Source organism: Gigantopelta aegis, chromosome 1 (assembly GCF_016097555.1).
Source record: "Gigantopelta aegis isolate Gae_Host chromosome 1, Gae_host_genome, whole genome shotgun sequence".
NCBI lineage: Eukaryota > Metazoa > Mollusca > Gastropoda > Neomphalida > Peltospiridae > Gigantopelta > Gigantopelta aegis.
Window position 1 is genome coordinate 37863892 of NC_054699.1, and position 19690 is coordinate 37883581.

General features: G+C 37.5%; 1 protein-coding gene across 1 annotated transcript in view; it reads right to left on the reverse strand.

Moving 5' to 3' along the window:
• LOC121374671 (long-chain-fatty-acid--CoA ligase 4-like) overlaps nucleotides 1–5318 on the reverse strand; it is a 52648-nt gene extending 47330 nt beyond the window's left edge. The window contains exon 1 of the mRNA XM_041501783.1: nucleotides 5203–5318. The gene's annotated coding sequence lies outside the window, so the exon portion shown is untranslated. The remainder of the gene's footprint in view (nucleotides 1–5202) is intronic.
• Between the last annotated feature and the right edge of the window lie 14372 nt (nucleotides 5319–19690).

Genomic DNA, 19690 nt, shown 5'->3' on the forward strand with positions numbered 1-19690 from the left:
AACCTTAAAACAAAATTAGGGGGTGTCATGAAAATCTCGCTCACTGCTATTCTAAGCCAATCTGAATAACTCGGCCTATTACAGATTCTACATGGACCTCAACACTTGTACAGCTTATTTCGGACTGAATCGGGTCTGTCAATAGCAAACACGATGGAATTCTACCGACGTACCGTACCTAGTCTCGGACGAAATGACAGCTAATATTAACTTTGTGACTGTCAAAGCATGCCAATACATAGTCTAATCGGGCTCACGCGAAGGTATCTGTGCAGCTACAGTTAGATTAATTTAGTTTAAAACCCATTTTGCCTGTCACTAGAGCATGTACCATGTATTACGAACATGCATCGTGGTGTGCAAGATCTCATGCCACCATCATGGTTTTGTTACTATGAATAGCATTTTACAGAATTTCTCATTTCCAACGAATCGAAACTGATGTTAAAAAATGTTCGTTAAATTATATCAAGGCAGTGTTCTCGCTGCTCCATTTAAGCGGGCGCCCCGCCCCGCTATTCCATTTTGCCACCTCCTTTATTTTTGTGGGCCCCTCTTTATTTTCCAGCACCAGTGTTCAAGATTAACGGTATCCCGATATCCCGGGAATACCAGAATTTAATTTTGGATACCAGACTTCAAGAACCCAGTATCCCACCGGGATGCCATATAATACTAAATTCTCAGGTGCGATACCAGATCTTGAAATGTTAGTATCCAACTGGGATACTGGCTAAAAAATTTAATCTCGAACACTGAGCACCCATCTCCGCTATTTCCAAATGCACACTTTTTTCCACACAAAAAACAACGACCAGTCTGAACACTAGACATCAAAGGAAACAAGCTGCGTTGTGTACATTTACGACAGTTACCGTAACGTAATTTAACAGTATTTTTAACAGCCTCTATTTTGTCCCATAGCTGTATCCATTTGTATGTTTAATAGACACAATAAAAGTTATATTTTATTTGAGCAATGAAAACATTTTTACGGATTCGGAAATCTCCGATTGAAAAAAAACTCACTTATTTGGCGCCAAATTTGTCACGTGATCAGAACGGTCATTCTGTCTTTTGTTTCCACTAACTATCGTTTGATATTTTGTCCTCCGTTGCAGATATAAATTGGTTGTAACTGATGATTTTTACTTTCTGTCATTCTGTTTATTCAGCAGTTCTTTGTAAAATATTGTAAACTTTTCATTTTGTGGGGATATGAACGCTTATCAAAACAACGGAAGTCGTAGTGTTTATCATTAAAATCATTTATCTTGAGTGCCAAATAATATATACACCGCCTTTACAAAAACGAAACTGGCGATAATATTTTATCACAGTGATCGATTCATTCGATGAAGATGAAAATAAGAAAAAATATATCCGACATTAGGGAATCACTTTACAAACATCTTTATTGTTTTTCGTATATTTTGAAATCTTTATTAAAAATAATAATATTAAAACTTTGATCGGTTCAGCAAAACCGGAACTGTCCGTGAATGTCAGATCGATATCATCTTAGGTTCAATTAAAAGACGAGTCTGCTTGTATTTCGTATTTACTTTTTGCACTTTTTTTGTAGCCAAAATAAGGAGTATGTCTTTTCACAAGTCTACCAACACACAACAATATGGTAACCAAACTTGCACACACACACACATCCCCCCTTTTTTTTTTTTGCTTTTCATTTATTGGTTGGGGTTTTTTTTAAGGGTGTGGTGCCGAGCAGCCGCCCTCCTTTAATTTTCACCCAGCAAGAACACTGTCAAGGTTTTTAAATGTCTGACAAATATCTACAGATCAATATTAAACTTGTTTAAGCCTAAATCTTCCCCAAAAGATGTCAAAAAAGATTTTGAAACAGATAAACTTTCATGGGTCGGTAGAGCTTAGTATGAATGAACATAGAAAGAAAGTATTGACTTAATATGCGCCCTGCACTAGGTCGGGTTAGGACTAACAAACATAATTTTTATTTTCGCCTGGTAGCACACAAAAAGAATATTTTTGTATTTTGATATGACAAAAGCTATGAAAATCGCTCATCTTAGATTCTCATTTGAATATCATTGCCGATTAACAGTGTTCTCGCTGCTCCATTTAAGTGATACGGCCCGCCCCGCCATTGCATTTTGCCGCCCTGCTTTCATGTTCTACCACCCTCCTTTAGTTACTGCACCTCTCTTTACTTTCCCGCACCCTACTGTATTTTACAGCACCCAACTCCGCTATTTCCAAATGCACATTTTTTTCCACACAAAAAAGAATCGACCAGTCTGCACACTAAACATCAAAGGAAACCAGCCATGAGTGTCTATTACGAAAAACTTCAGTAGGTTTTTTTTTACAACAGTTACCGTAACATAATTTAACAGTATTTTTAACAGCCTCTATTTTGTACAATACCTGTGACTCGATTTGTTTGCTTGATACACACAATAAAAGTTATATTTTATTTGAGCAATGAAATTTTTTTTCATCGATTTGGCAATCTCCGACTGAAATTGTGAAAAGATCGATCCCTGCCGGTGTGCCCATTGGGCTATTTCTCGTTCCAGCCAGTGCTCCACAACTGGTGTAACAAAGGCTGTGGTATGTACCATCCTATCTGTGGGATGGTGCATGTAAAAGATCCCTTGCTTCTAATCGAAAAGAGTAGCCCACAAAGTGAAGACAGCGGGTTTCCTCTCTCAAAATAAAATGTGTCAAGTGCGTCGTTAAATAAAACATTTCCTTTCTTTCTTCCGACTGAAAAACCCCCACTTATTTGGTGCATGCACATTTGTCAGGCGACCAGAACGGTAATTCTGTCTTAGGTGTCCACTAATTATCGTCCGATATTTTGTCCTCATTTTCAGATTTAATTGGTTGTAACTGATAATTTTTACTTTCTGTCATTTGTTCACATGTATTCAGCAATTCTGTATAAACTATTAGAAACTTTTCATTTTGTGGGCAATATCACCACAATGGAAGTGATAGTGGTGTTCATTAAAATCATTTATTTCGGGTGCCAAATAATATATACACCGCCTTTACAAAAACAAAACTTTTTATCAGCTGGTGATATCAAAGCGACCAATTCATTTGATGAAGATGGAAATAAAATGAACAGAATTGTTTTATCCCAAATTAAGGGGATCACTTCATAAAAATCTTTATTGTTTTTCATACATCTTGAAACCTTTATTAAAATAATATTAAAGTGTTGATCGGTTCAACGAAACGAAAGAAGGAAATGTTTTATTTAACGATGCACTCAACACATTTGACTTACGGTTAAATATGGCGTTGGACATATGGTTAAGGACCACACAGATATGAGAGAGGAAACCTGCTGTTGCCACTTCATGGGCTACTCTTTTCAATCTTTTATATGCACCATCCCATAGACAGGATAGCACATACCACGGCCTTTGATGTACCAGTCATGGTGCACTGGCTGGAGCGAGAAATATCAATGAAATGAATGCTCGTGAATATCAGACCCACAACACACCCATTCAACTAATGCTACATAAATGATAAAAGATGAGTACCAAATACTGAGGTAAAAAAGATAAGGAATAGGTCTATCCACAAAGTCGACAACACACGATATATGGTAACCAAGCTTCCCCACCCCTTTTTTTTCCTTCGGAGGGTTTTAAAGGGTAGGCTGTCAGACGGCCGCCCTCCTTTAATTTTCACCCAGCGAGAACACTGCATTAACATTTTCATATGTTTGTCTGGAAAATTCAAATTTTATGCCCTGAAGTATCCTCGCGGTATGGGTTTTGACGCAGATAAGCAACGATCTCGTGTAGTGTAAAAATAACGATGTTTTTCTTGTTATTATTTACAGAGACATAACCTAATGTATATATATCATTAAAATATAAACATTAAATTCAATATATAGTGAGATTTTTAGTTTTAGTTTTAGCTTACATGTGCATACTGTAATATTCTAATCTTTTTGATGTGGTATGTATTTTGACACGGAACATCCAGATAACTTGTGAATGACCAATATTCAAGAAAAACAACTCCAAACAACTGGAAACGATGTGTGGTGCTCCATAAATTCCATATTAATAATACACGTTAAAAATAACAGTTAAAATACATTTTAACCAGATTGTCACATGTAAACCATATAGCCCAGTGCAAACATAGTCACTATTTGTACATTGATAGGGTAGGAGTAAATCTGACAGCCATTCAAGACTTTTTTGTTTGTTTATTATTAGTATTATTCAAGACAATGTCCACTTTACATTTCATGTGAAATAGATATTATTTTAAGATGTAATATGCACTTGAAGTTGAACATCATTTAATCCTGACCCAATATAATCGAATGCAGTGCATATAAAATAAAGACAGGGGATTCATTCAGATGTCCATAATAACAGATTGACGTAGAGAGTACCTTACGGAATTACATCGCATTTTTAATTGTTTATACTTACCGCAAACTGGCAAATTGAAAACATTGCATTATTCTTATCAAACAAAAAATACTTCAGTCAACAAAAATGTCTGCATTTGACGTTATAACGACTCATAGCTATTCTTTGATGACGCACAATTGCTATTTAAAGATAGCGTGCCAAAATACATAGGCCCCTACCGCGTCATAATACATACCAAGACGATACTTCAATCGGGATTTTGTGAGTATGGTGTCATGGTATGTTATACATTTTTGGTTTGTGTGTCCAGTTGTTGCATTATTTCGGCTGAGAAACAGTTGAAAAATGGTGCCACATGTTTTGAATACCAGCTATATATAGGGTATGTAACAAGATCCGGTCATAGCAAGTCAATACAGTGAATACTTTACTTTCTACTTTCCTTCGGACTAGGGGGCGAACGGACTGGGGGCGAACGGACTTGGGGGCGAACGGACTTGGGGCGAAACGTCTGATTACCTCCCCCCATCAAAAAACAAATTTAAAAACCCAACATGTCTGCCTGTATGAGACATAAATATTGTGGCATGGGGATGAAATAATGATTTAATCAGACTAGGTACACTGTTGATTATCCACTGCAGAAAAACATGCGCTCTCTTGTTCGTCTATTGTTTTAGACGCGTCTCGCACCTACACTAAAATGTACCGGAAGTTTTGACAGAGTCACATAATTTGAATGAACGAAGTTCACCTACGTGCAATTAATTATTCTGTAAACACTAGAAAGTAGAAAACATACCATAAACATAGTTTGCATCCAACTCATAAAAACATTCAATTTTAGAAACACGCGACTCCGATTCATGTACTACGTCACATCCGCTGACCTTGACCCTGAATTAGTTAAAAACAAACTAGTCATGACGCACATTAATTAATGAATTCTCGGAACCGGCGTGACGTCACACGGCCTAGTTACCGATCATCCGGGTCTTTGGGAATGAAGCAAAGCCTTAGTGATTACTAGTTTACATAGAATAAAGTTATCATATTAACTTTTTACATGCCTTACATATTGTCATTTATTTTCTGTAGCTAACACATAGTTGCAATACGTCGTATGCGTATTATAACAGCTTGGGTTGCCATATAAGAGAAACGAACAACGGGAATCTGAATTAGTATAATCTATATTTAGTACCGATGCGTTTCCGTGTACTTTGAATGTCGAGGGGACAGGGCAGGTTGGGCAGAATATAATTTTTGTTGATGCAATTTTCAGGTAATGTTAATTATAAATTTTAACAATTTTGAAATGATAAGATATTATTAATGTAATAATTATGATGTGGGCAACAAAATATATAATTTGTATTTATAATACAATTTGTATGCATGATAAAGTTAATTATTTTTATGATTTAATAATTATTTTATTTCCAAATAATATGTAATAATTAAACAATGGCAAAGTTGTTACTTTACAAGTTCAAAATTACAATAGTATTATTGTCATATCTTATTATATAGATGTATTGGCAGCAGTATAATGTTCCACTGAATACATTCTTTTATTCTCAAAACAAAATACAGTTTCTTGAAATAATGAAATGCTTTTGTTTTTACAGATTGCAAAATTACCGCATGATGTTGCCCTTCCTTACCGGTTGAATGCAGGCAACACAAAATAGCAATAATAAAATATAGCCATCCTCAGACCTTGACATCTAGGGGGAGCAATATCTCTCTCTACTTACCCATCACACCTGAGATTAGTTTCAAGGAGAACAACATATAGTTTCCTTTGGCATGTGAATTCTACAACCTAATAAAACATAAGTGTTACCTCGTCGAACAAACATGCAAATGTTTTAATAATAGGGTTTAACCTGGTATATTTAGTAATAAAACACAAAAACTTACCTGAGTAAATAATGGTTAATATATATATGTATAATATTGGTGTTGTTTTATATCTAGTCACAGATATTGCAGATATTTTCTTGTTCAGTCTTGTGCTGTATTGGAATTGTTATTGCAGTTCAATTTAAGTAATATCTACAAAACTAATTTTTAATAGTATACAGCTGGAGAAAGGAGGCAAATATGGTTGTTAATAAACTGATCTATATCGGTATGCCTTCTACTAGACTACACATATTTAACCTAAGTTGCTTTTAACCCGGGTTAAATTACCTCGTGTACATGCACGTATGTAGCATATTCAAGGAAAATATATGAATGAGATAGTTAAATGCTATATTCTCCATGTCAAACAGTGTTTTCAAAATGGAAAACAAATATCAGATATGGCAGTTGACCATTCATTTTATTGCAGGTAATTTCTAAAGCAGATACACACACACACACACACACACACACACACACACACACACACTGAACTGTAGAATACCATGAAACTACATATATATGTAAAAAAGTAAGTCCTCTAACTTGAACAAGTAAAATTTACAAATGTACCACAACCACCAAATTACACTGATCCACAATAGAATAGTTTTTTATGTATTTTTAGATTTATGTATATGTATGTGTAGTGTTTTCCCTAGCTTGTTTTAGCACGGTGCAGCACCATGCCTCAATAGCCTAGCACCATCTTGCCTTAATCAGCACCATGCTGCTCTGAGATTAAATAAGCCTTTTTCACTAATTAATTCTAAAATTGCCTTTATAAAACACCCCAAAAGGTATTATTAATTAATAAAATATGCCTTTTACATCTTTTGCCATTCATTTATTAAAGCAAGCACATAAATTACATTAATGTTTATTTCAATTAATTTTTGTGTATTTTTAATGAAAAAAAGTGCCCAAAAAATGGTGAAAATGCCCCAAAAGTATTTGGTCTACCATGCCTTGACAAATTTCTAGGGAAATTACTAATGTGTGTGTGTGTATATATGTATGTATGTATGTATGTATGTATGTATGTATATATATATATATATTGTATGTATGTATGTATATGTATACATATATAGATATATATATATACACACACACACATATACATATATATATATATATACACACACACACACACATTAGTGATTTCCCTAGAAATTTGGCATATATATATATATATATATACTGAAACAAAGGCACACACATTATTTACCCTCTGCACCAAAGTAAATACTAAACACGGGGGGGGGGGGGGGGGGGGGGGGGGGGGGGGGGCGACCTATATTTTCTCACTGCAGGCCTGCTACAGACACATTTGTAAAAAAAAAAAAAAAAGTTTAAACAAGAATTTAGGCCTATATTATAATTATTATATGTGTGTAATTTAGCAGTATAAACTTTTATTTTAAAATTAAAAAAAAATAAGTAAGATGTAGTAGCTGTGGTATGGCAAAATAAATACAAGTATAGATAATATCCAAGCAACTAAGATTAAATGAAAAATAAAGACCACACAAATTTAATGATACAGGAATATACTCTTTATTCAAGAACTGGATGCATCGTTTTGTTGGGGGGGTTTTCATGGAAGACGATGGAATTGTGTATTTTATTTACAGTATAATGTGGGATTTTTATCACTGCGCATGCTTTAACCATTTTGTTTGCTAAATTAATCTCTGTTGGTGTCAACAAGCAACAACATTAAAGTCAACTTCTTTTGGAAATTTGTAACACGATATTTTTTTTAACATCATGTTATGGTTTATGCAGTCAACTGCACAACATGTGTTAGGCGTCGTGACCGTTAACTGTTGTAAATGATCGACCAAAGTTGCCTCATTTCACTATCAAACCATACGTAACTAAGCGTCACGTGATAAACAATGGCGGCCAGGGGTCGAAGTACCCGTATGTTCGGTTCCGAGAATAAATAAATAAATAATACTAGTAATAAGTTATTTTGTGTGTGTTTTTCTTTATTTACAAAACATTCTCAGTCTGAATGTTGGCGTTTACTATTATTATTTATTATGTTATATTTAAACAATTCAGAATAAAGTATTTATCGATTGCCATGACCGTCACGGATTATTAATGAGCTTCAGGGCTGAACCAGGATTTTGTTACGGTTCCACACAATTCTAAATATGGCAAGGTTCAATCCGAATGTTTATAGACCTATCACGAAGAATGGCAAAAGAACAGTGTCAAATGTTAATTCTTTACAGTAATCACTAAGCGTACTTCTGTGTAAAACGTTTTAGGCAACAGTTACAGTGTAAGATATATATGCCATCACACGACGATATGATACATGTTGGAACCTCCTTTTTGGGCTTAGTTGGACTTTAAACATTTTTTCGATCGAGCTTCAAAATTCTTATGTTTATTTTTTTATAAATAGTCCAACGCACTTTACTTTGGCGCCCGTTCAATTGCTCAAATCACCTTAAAACCTTTTCGGCCGATCAATCAAACTTATTTTTGGGTTTAAATTCTTAGTCCGGACATGATGTTAGGTGCAGTTATTCTCTGTAGACTTAGGGTTTTTTCTAGTTAGATCCGAAGGAATCGAAATTCAGCCAGTCAGAACACGGCCCATTTTCGGTGTCTACTAGTCGGTCCGCGCAGTCGCTGGACACAACTAAATTCATATTCCAAATTCCGCACACTTCAAACTCATTCCCCCCCCCCCCCCCCCTTTCTGTCCTGGACTTAGTCACTGGCAAAGGCCAGAGATTATGCCCAGGACAGACATACTTGAAACCTTCGTGGTATATGAGCATGTAAATAAATATTGGAATGGAATGATACATGTTGGATATCAATTTAAAGACATCTGATTGGCTTCTTAAATATCAATCCAAACCAACCACTGAGATTAATGCTACACACGTCGATTTCTAATAGCAGATGACGTACAAGTCAACAGTGTAAACTAGCGTAGGAAGCGTGTGTGTGTGTGTGTGTGTGTGTGCGTGTGCGTGCGTGCGTACGTGCGTGCGCCCCCACACCTTTTGGAACCTTCCTACGCTCGTGGTGTATATTACGTAAACGCGAGCGCCTTATATAACGTGGATCAAAATACGTTTTAATTTCTCTTAAACTTGTATTTTAAAGATAAAGCTATGTAAGAAAAAGAATTCTACACTCGTGTATCCAGCTCTCGTGTCAGACACCATTTATCTTGCATTTCGTTTACAATTGTCTTCACCTCACGTTCGCTCCCATTGGCATAGCCAGGATTTTATGTTGATGGGGTACAACAATGTCATGGAGGGTCAACCAACATTGTTTTTGAGACTTAATATGGAAGGAAGGAAATGTTTTATCTAATGATGCACTCAACGTATTTTAACGGGGCGGGACGTAGCCCAGTGGTAAACAGTTCGTGTGATACGCGGTCGGTCTAGGATCGATCCCCGTCATTGGACCCATTGGACTATTTCTCGTTCCAGCCAGTGCTCCACAACTGGTGTAAGAAACGCCGTGGTATGTGCTATCCTGTCTTCGGAATGGTACATACAAAAGATCCCTTGCTGCTAATCGAAAAGAGTAGCCCATGAATTGGCGACAGCGGGTTTTCTTTTTCAATATCTGTGTGGTCCTTAACCATATGTCTGTCGCGGTTAGAGAAACAAGGACTGGGATGTGGAGTTGGACAGCGAAAGAAGTTTAAATATAGCAGGAGTTGCCAGATCGGGAAGAAATAAAACAGAATTCAAAGGAGAGAAAGGAAGGGATAAAAAAAACCCAACCCAAAACCCTCCCCCCCAAAAAAAAAACCCAAAACAAAAAAAACAACAAAACCCCCAAAAACAACAACAAAAAACAAAACAAACAAAAATCAAACAAAAAACTAAACAAAGCAAAGAAAAACATGGGGCCGGGTCGTAGCTCATTGGTACAGCGTTCGCCTGATACACGATCGATCTCCATCGGTGGGCTATTTCCCATTCCAGCCAGTGCTCTACAACCGGTGTAACAAAGGTCGTGATATGTACGCTAATATACTGTCTTTGGGATGTTGCATATAAAAGATCCCTTGCTGCTAAACAAAAAGAGCAGCTCATGAAGCAGCGACAACGGGTTTCCTTTCTCAATATGTGTGTAGTCCTCAACCATATGTCTGACGCCATATAATCGTAAATAAAATCTGTTAAATGTATCGTTAAATAAAACATTTCCTTCGTTCCTTCAACGTATTTTATTTACGGTTATATGGCGTCGGACATATGGTTGAGGACTACACACATATTGAGAAAGGAAACCCGTTGTCGCTGCTTCATGAGCTGCTCTTTTTGTTTAGCAGCAAGGGATCTTTTATATGCAACATCCCAAAGACAGTATATTAGCGTACATATCACGACCTTTGTTACACCGGTTGTAGAGCACTGGCTGGAATGGGAAATAGCCCACCGATGGAGATCGATCGTGTATCAGGCGAACGCTGTACCAATGAGCTACGACCCGGCCCCATGTTTTTCTTTGCTTTGTTTAGTTTTTTGTTTGATTTTTGTTTGTTTTGTTTTTTGTTGTTGTTTTTGGGGGTTTTTTTTTTTTTTTGGGGGGGGGGGGGGTTTTTTTGGGGGGAGGGTTTTGGGTTGGGTTTTTTTTATCCCTTCCTTTCTCTCCTTTGAATTCTGTTTTATTTCTTCCCGATCTGGCAACTCCTGCTATATTTAAACTTCTTTCGCTGTCCAACTCCACATCCCAGTCCTTGTTTCTCTAACCGCGACAGACGGCAGGTGACATAACCCGGCCCCATGTTAATAGGGTGACAGACAAACATATACAATGTGGTTGGAAAAAAAGAAGACGAGTGCTTGGGGAGAGTATAGTTCCCCATCTCCCTCCCCAGGCAACGCCAATGTTGGCTCCTTAGCTGAAAGGTATGTATCGATCATTCATGTAGTATTCTCTGCTTATCCATTAACATTCTAAAGTGATCACGATTTAAAGGCTTCATGATGCTATTAATCTGTTTATTGTGTAAGTTGTACATAAGAATATCGAAAAGTATAAGTTTAATACTATTATAAGCATCTAGACGGTGTATAGGTCATTTTTGCGTGCTTCCATGGAAAAAAAAACTGTTCAAGCACGCCTATCCTGGGCACAACGTCTGACTTCACCAGCCAATTACATTTGAAATAGACTTGACACTGGGTTATTCTAACAGTTACATGTACCGTCATCTTACATTAAGTCACGCTACGAATTCAACTGAAGCAATGCTGTTACCAAACTTTGAGGATAAAATACACGTTAACTTACAACACCCTATTTATACCATACACATATTAGACGTAGTAAAACATTAGCCTGTGTTTACGGAGTACAGTGTTTCGGATCAGTGAACCTTCGGACTGCTGGACCTACGGACTACAGAGCGGATCCCCACCCCATTGGTACATCTGCCGTCAACTAACTGTGTTTCACCGGATTACCAAAGGAAGCTAGATCTGTAGGGAGGTGCAGAGATATGCTTCTCGAAAAAATTTAAAATAAATATCTATATGCTCAGAGACGCACTTTTAGGGCAATTTACAAAACAAAACAACAACACTAACAACAACAACAACAACACTAGAGCACATTGATTTATTAATCATATGTATAGGCTATTTATTACAGAGTTTCTGCCAGAGGGTAAAACGGGTATGGTGCCATACCCAAATTTGTTAGCAGAGTTTATTTTTTTAAGTTAACCTTTTGACAAAATTAATAACTTTTATCATTACTGTATGATTTTCTAATCCTAACCCTAAAATTAACCCATTTTCTTTCTTTCGACTGTGGTTGCATTCAGCACACACACTGTAAATATTCCATTCCATAGCGTCATACCCCAAAATGTCTTTCTGGCAGAAACACATGCTATAGGATGTCAAACATTTGGTAATTTTCTTACAGGAAACCTGCTGTTTTTCAATTAGTAGCAAGGTTTTTTTATGCACCATCTCACAGACAGGATAGCACATACCATGGCCTTTGATATACTAGTCATGGTGCACTGGCTGGAACGAAAAATAGCCCAATAGGCCCACTGACGGGGATCGATCACAGACCGACCGCTTTACCACTGGGCTACGTGATTTTCTCACGGAATTAAAAAAAATATGTTTCCTGTTTAAGTGCGCGAACTTAAGTTTTGAAATTTGTTTTATATATATATATATATTGATTGTGTATTCCCGCCAACCTACCCAGCTGCATTGTCTCGACTTATATAATTTATGGACGTATTGCATTCAACTGTAACAGTATACAAGAGTAATACCAAGGCTAAATTATTTAAAGGAAATAACAAGTCTCTACATCCTGAGTTTCTACCGTTTCCGAAGTATCCCAAGACGGGGGTCGCATGACTGCAGCTAATCGATACATTTGTTATCTCTTGACAACGTGTCTGGGAAATATGAACGTATTCAGAGGCGGATCATGGGGGGGTTGGTGATGCTTTCAGGGGCCTGCCCCCCCCCCCCCCCCCCATTTTTTTTTAATTTTGCGACAGTTATAATTTTATTATACATTAATTTTCATTGTTTTACGATCCTCCTCCAAACTTCCCCAAAGTTCCTTTGGCATTCCGCCTCATGTCATTCCCCAACAATGGATTTTCTGGATCCGCCACTGGTATTGTATATACCATCTGCTTTTATAAAAACATGTGACTGGACATAGATGTACATTTTTGTGGGATGCTGCATTTTAACAACCAACGTAGACTATCGATATCATTATTGTTCGTCAATAATTATTTTTAAAATGTATGTTTCCGTCAACACGTCTATATCATGATGAAAACAGTTTGTTTTGTTCAATGTTTAAATATCATGATGATGTTTAAAGACTCCAGGAAAACGAACAAACTCGTAAAGAAACACAAAACATTTGTTAGAATATTGTTAGAACGAATTTTTTTGATCGGCTGATGAAATAAATACTTTCATATTTAGTATTACAAGGATGTACACGTGGTATAAAATGCTTAAAAGAACTTCTAATATAAAATTTAAAAAGAATTCCGGATATTTGGTATTAATTCCGAAATTCCGATTACTGCTCAACAATTACGGATTTTTTTTCGGAAAATTCCTGATAGTAGGAAATATGATTAAAATTAGCTCTACTGGTCTAACAGTATTGCGTGGACTCCCGAGTTCAGGTGACATTTCATCTATAAATAACAACTTAAATATCGACCAATTACACTTCGCCTTTTATAGCGTTATTCGGGAGCATACAATTTCTAAAAAATATCGGGCGAGACTATTTATGCAATAGGCGAACTTGTTGGCCTATTTCAACATTAAAAAACAGGGTGAAAAGTGCAGTAATAAACTCTGGATTATATACTAGTATAAACAGATTTTATGGCTATACCATAACTTTTTGGGTTTTTTTTCGTCTTGAAACGAATTTTATATAAAATGTTATATTGAAATTAGTTTCCGGCATACTTCGTAATTGACCCGAATCATTTCGTATACCCTCGGCATAATCCCGAATGTTTTCAAATTCTTTTCAAATCACTGCATTCCCAGTCTGGAGCTCCACGCGGTAAGACGTGTTTGTTTCGCTTGTGCACACTGCACGTGCTTTCGTGTGCTCGACTTGGGGGTCCTTCATTTCGTTGTTTTTATCAGCGAAACGAAGTTTTCTACTGGGATGTATGCGGCCATTGGAACTGATTGAACGCTGGAACGTTTCTCGTTTCCACAGTCTGCACCACCAGGTTGGATTCTTTTTTAGCAAGATTCCTTGCCTCCACGTCATTTCTCCGTCTGACTGTCGACTTGTTTTTTTCGTGACTTGTATGACGGCCATTCTGCAGAACGCCACGGTTGTTCGCGTTTAGTCTCTACATGTCCGAACCTGTCCTAGCAGCACTGGAAGATTGACCGACCCACTCTCATCTTCATAAATCAAGGCTAATATTCGTTCCTCGTATTCAGCCTTGATACATGTCGTCAAGAAATTGTGCCACAAAATGCTTAAATTTCATTGGATGCGATGAGATCTGATTGCAACGAATCGCAACGCTCCTTATAGATTCCCTTGTTATTGTAAACAAAGATGGCAGCGTCAGCGTCCGGTGGTTAATTTTTGATATTGCTTTCAAGATTGTCACATGTTACCGATGCTGTGATTGGTCAGCGATGTCATCGTGTAAGGGACATAATCGGTGTTACAAATTTTCTTCCAATAGAGGGCGCTAGTAGTGGATATCAGTAATCTTGACTACATGTATCAAGGCTGAATACGAGGAACGAATATTAGCCTTAATTTATGAAGATGCCCCACTCTAAGAAGAAATAGGAAGCGGGGTCGGCCCCTACTACTCTTTTTCTAGACTTTACCTTGCTTTATAGTGATACCGTCTCGTATCCTCCGGAGTCGGGCCCGTCCGCACCACTATACCAACCCATGACGACTGGACTATACCCTAGTCTGATACTCTCTCGTTCAGACGGATCCGGCTTCTCAAGATCTGTATTTCAGCACAGCACTACACCTTCAACGTCTATCGTCTGTCAATCTAGGGGTTTTCTTGACGGGATGCAACCCATCTCGTCCCTTTAAGCTGTGCACCCGAACGGCCTTAACGAGGCCACTCGCGTGGACATATCGATCGGACTTTAAACTTTTAGATCTGCGTTCAAAATTTTATGTCGAAATTTCGATATTTTTAAAATATATTATTAAATAGTCCGATCCTCTCTTCTTTCTCTTATTTAATTTTGGACTGTCCTTCTAAAATGCTCCAAGTTATATAAATATTCGGCCGAGCAGTCAATTCTTTTTATTTTTGGCTTGTAACCTTTTTATTTATTTTATTTATTCTGTTAACTGTTTTACTACTTGCTATTTTCAAAATTCTGCCCATTTTCAACCATCCCTCCCCCTCCCCCCCCACCTCCATCCCGAGTCAGGCCACCGATCTTATCGGAGGTCGGACTCGGGATGGGCAGGTTCGAAACCCTAGTGGTATATGGGCACGTTAAACTAGTTATCATCATTATCATCAAATCACTGGCATGATTTTCCAAATAAGGTTTTGATTGGTCGAATGAAAGGTCAACTGGATATGCGCTCCAACGGGGTGCTGTTAGATCCTCAGGCAATAGTAACTAACCAGTGGAGCTAACTACGTGACGAGTAACGGGTATAGCCAAAGGCTATTAAAGTTGATGGTTAAATAATGTACATTCCCGTCTCAATCAGCGCTCCACGGCGGTGTATCAAATAATGTGGTATGTGGTGTCCTATCTGTGCAAAATTGCATGCATAAACTCTTTGCGCTAATGAAAAAATGTAGCGAGTTCCCATTAAGACTAGCCTAAGTGTCAAAAATTACCAAATGTTTGACATCCAACAGTCGATGATTAATAAATCCATGTGCTTTAGTGGTGTCGTTAAAAATCCAAAAGCTTAATAAACTTTAAATAACACTTATAAGAACTAATAAACGTACGAGACAGGGGCGCAACTAAAAGCTACATGCCGAATATAAAGATTATGGTTTACAAATATAACGATACTTAAGTCTAGTATAACCTTCTACTCCCATCTGTGTTCAAATGTGTACTTGTACAGCAATCATGGAGATGGGTAACATATTAATAGACTTTACAAACATTATTGGTTCAAAGTTCAGCAAATAACATTTTAAACATCAAACTGTCTTTATATTTTGAAACAACTTGTCTGTGCATGTAAAATGCCCCTGTATCATTCATAGCTGTGCAGATTTAATTTGTCTTATAAATTGATAATGATGGCTTTGGATCAGAATGTATTTTTCCAAATATGTGTAGAACTTTCATTAAAAAATATTTTAGTAAAAATATTTCTTTTTCTTCCAGCTTTTTGGTTTTAGATTTAATTATCACAAAGATAAGTCTCCACATTGAAGATGATTATGTATAGCAGAAGTGTTAGAATAGCAGATCTAAAACTGCATTATTTCAATGTTAACAATACATTAGTATGGCACAGCCAAATTTAATGAACCAACATTTCTGATATACATAGAATAAGCTCTGGAGCATTGGTCGCTTATTTCCGTTTGGACTTTTAGTATTTTGGGTGATATATGTAGATCATATAAACAGGACATTTTCCTTGGTGGTACAATTTGATATGGTGACCAGATGATTTCTCAACAAAAATAAATAGATAGTTTTTTTAAACATACACAAGGAATCACCAGTAGCTATCATTCAGTACCCTCATGAAAAAGACAAAGGAATCCAAAACACCAATATCTTAGGTTTATTACATTTTTACATGATTTTGTATACATATCCATGTATATACAATATAGGACTCAACAAAATTCCCTGATATTTTTCCACATTCCATTACACCCAAATAAAATTGATATGCTATGTTGGAGCTAAAACGACAACCAACGATACCCAAGTGATAGTTTTCTTTTCTATGGGACTACGTGATTGGTCAGTTCTGTTGTTTTAGATGGAAAAGTCTACTTAATCAATAGTTTTACAGAACCGTTTACAATAATAAACCATGTCCATTACCATTTTAGGGGCGACAGGTAATATTACTCAATACCGGTATGTATTTTTGTGTCTAGACCGCGTCAATTAATTGGCTCGTCTGGTTACCAATCAAATACACACCTGCCAATCAAGGATCACAGGTAGAAGCAACTAACAGCATAGACCAATTAACTAAGAAAACACTCCGTGTATCATTTCAGTACGTAGGTTAATGCATGGACAAACCGTTGTTAATTATTTCGACTTGTTGTGTAGCCACTTTGACAATGGTGTTTTATTTTTTATTGAAAAATAATATATATATATATTGCTGGATATACTTATTGCTGGCTTACTGGGATGTATATTATTACAGAACATTGCAATGTATGACTATTTATCATCCCGCAAAAAACCCAGGTAGATTGTGTTTCTCTAGTTCTAAGGCTCATTCCTGACGTTACGCGTTAAGTATTACGTAACCTCCAGCTCGTCAGAGGGCGTATTCACTGGAATGGAACAAAATGGCTGCGCCCGTTATATCTAATAGCCGTCACATTTAACCGTTTTATTAATTAAATATAATAATATACTTGTTGATATTAAGCAATAATGTGCATTATATATCTTTGAATATGCATACCAGTCCAAAAGCCTTGCTTAAGCATTCCTTTAAATAATTTTCGTGCTTATATTCAATTAAGGTTCAAGCACACTGTCCTGGGCAATATAATAATAATAATAATAATAATCCTAGCAAAACCAATAGGTTCCCAGCCGAAAAAGCTTGTGAACCTAATAATAATAATAATAATAATAATAGTAATAATAATAATAATAATAATAATAGTAATAATAATAATAATAATAATAATAGTAATAATAATAAATCTCAGTACACTAAACGTCTTTAGTGATGTCACAAGAAAGTGCATAGAGACGTATATAAACATTTAATCGTTACCAAATCCATCACAATGGTTATTCTAATGTTGTATGTAGTTGTGAGATTTTAAAACAGCATATAGCCTATTTCATAACTGGACTGCAAACCTGTATTTTATCAATGTATTCACTTTCTGACCGATTATCACACATCATTGAACGATCGTTTCTAAGTAAATTTGACATGACAGATTGACCAAAGTTGTACTTTAATTGTTTACATCGGTTTCATTAAGAGTTTTGTTTTTTAAGCACATAAAAACTTAGTTCACCAAAGTAAACATCCACGGTCCGGTTTTTAAAAAAGATTTTGACATCATAGGTTGAAGGTACCCCCGAACAGAAGCCCCTAGTACTAATACTATAGTTACGTATATAACATAACTATAGCACATTCGGCGATATTGGTTGGGGTTGCCTGCGATCTTGATGAACTACTAGACACTTATCTCTCGGAGGGGGACTGGGGCGGATCTAGGGGGGGGGGGGGGGGGGTCCCAAGGGGTCCGGACCCCCCCCCCCCCTCAAATTTGAGAAGTGCCCCTTTTATTTAGGATTTTTAGGTTTTTTACAAATTTATTTATTCTGTCAATGTATAGAACACTGTAGAATACGTCTGCCAGCGTCCCTGTTGTAGCACTATTATATTATGGTCCATGTGAACCGTGTGTAATTTTTCAATAGTGTCTTTTCATAATGTTATGGTGCCCTTTTTGTCTTGGACCACCCCTCCCCCCATCCCCCGATCAGAAAAGTTGGATCCGCCCCGGGGGGGGGGGGGTGCAGGGGGCATGTGCCTCCATGTTTTAGCAGCAGAGATGGTTTTTATATATACATGTATACACACACACACACCGTTCAACATTTTGGCACCTTTCTACGCCCGTGCCTACACATCCCAAAAATATTTTGACATTTTCCGTTAAGTTACGAAAATTGCCGGAAACGTTACCATAAAAACGCCAACGTTTCTTTGTCGTGACGTCAACAATGCCTTGACGTTTGATGTTTATTTTAAATGGGTGTGCATGGATCTAATACTACCTAACTTCTGTGTTGTTCTGTTGCAATGTTTTGGGGTTTTCTTTTTTTACAAGCGTTGAGAAGATATATATGGATAGAGGTAAGTGTTTATTTGTTTGTTTATCAGGTCGGATGAAGTCAGAGGTGGGGCGCGAAGTCGTTGGCGGGGCCAGGCTTTTTATATCGGGATGGGGAACCCATTACAATTCAGGGCATTATAAAACCTCGCTGTCTGTAATCATGAGTTGTGTTAGGCTATGGGGTGACAGCAGGCGGACGAACAGGGAATTATACAGGGGGTCCACAATACGTTAGGCTATGGGTCGACAGCAGGCGGACGAACAGGAAATTATACAGGGGGTCCACAATACGTTAGGCTATGGGGCGACAGCAGGCGGACGAACAGGAACTTATACAGGGGGTCCACAATACGTTAGGCTATGGGGCGACAGCAGGCGGACGAACAGGAAATTATACAGGGGGTCCACGATACGTTAGGCTATGGGGCGACAGCAGGCGGACGAACAGGGAATTATACAGGGGGTCCACGATACGTTAGGCTATGGGGCGACAGCAGGCGGACGAACAGGGAATTATACAGGGGGTCCACGATACGTTAGGCTATGGGGCGACAGCAGGCGGACGAACAGGGAATTATACAGGGGGTCCACGATACGTTAGGCTATGGGGCGACAGCAGGCGGACGAACAGGGAATTATACAGGGGGTCCACGATACGTTAGGCTATGGGGCGACAGCAGGCGGACGAACAGGGAATTATACAGGGGGTCCACGATACGTTAGGCTATGGGGCGACAGCAGGCGGACGAACAGGGAATTATACAGGGGGTCCACAATACGTTAGGCTATGGGGCGACAG